Source organism: Thamnophis sirtalis, unplaced genomic scaffold, assembly GCF_051295495.1.
Source record: "Thamnophis sirtalis isolate CommonGarterSnake01/CBP01778 unplaced genomic scaffold, rThaSir2_p1.2 scaffold_2, whole genome shotgun sequence".
NCBI lineage: Eukaryota > Metazoa > Chordata > Lepidosauria > Squamata > Natricidae > Thamnophis > Thamnophis sirtalis.
Genome location: NW_028261382.1, coordinates 103031964 through 103032192, shown reverse-complemented (window position 1 = coordinate 103032192; position 229 = coordinate 103031964).

Here is a 229-nt window from a genome sequence, read left to right as displayed (position 1 = left end):
CTAACCAACTAACAACCTACCCAGTAACTAAAGAACAAGCCGTTTTCCCCTTCTTTTGCCTTGCAAGAGCTTAATGTACTATTCATTAGTAGAGAAGCCCAGGTAATTGGTTCTGCCGAGAATTTCATATTCATCTGATGGATAATGGAGTTACTTCGCAAATTGATTTCATTTAAAGTTATTTAGGGGTTTTTATTTTTAGCATTTGCTTTGTTTACTGTGTTTTTAA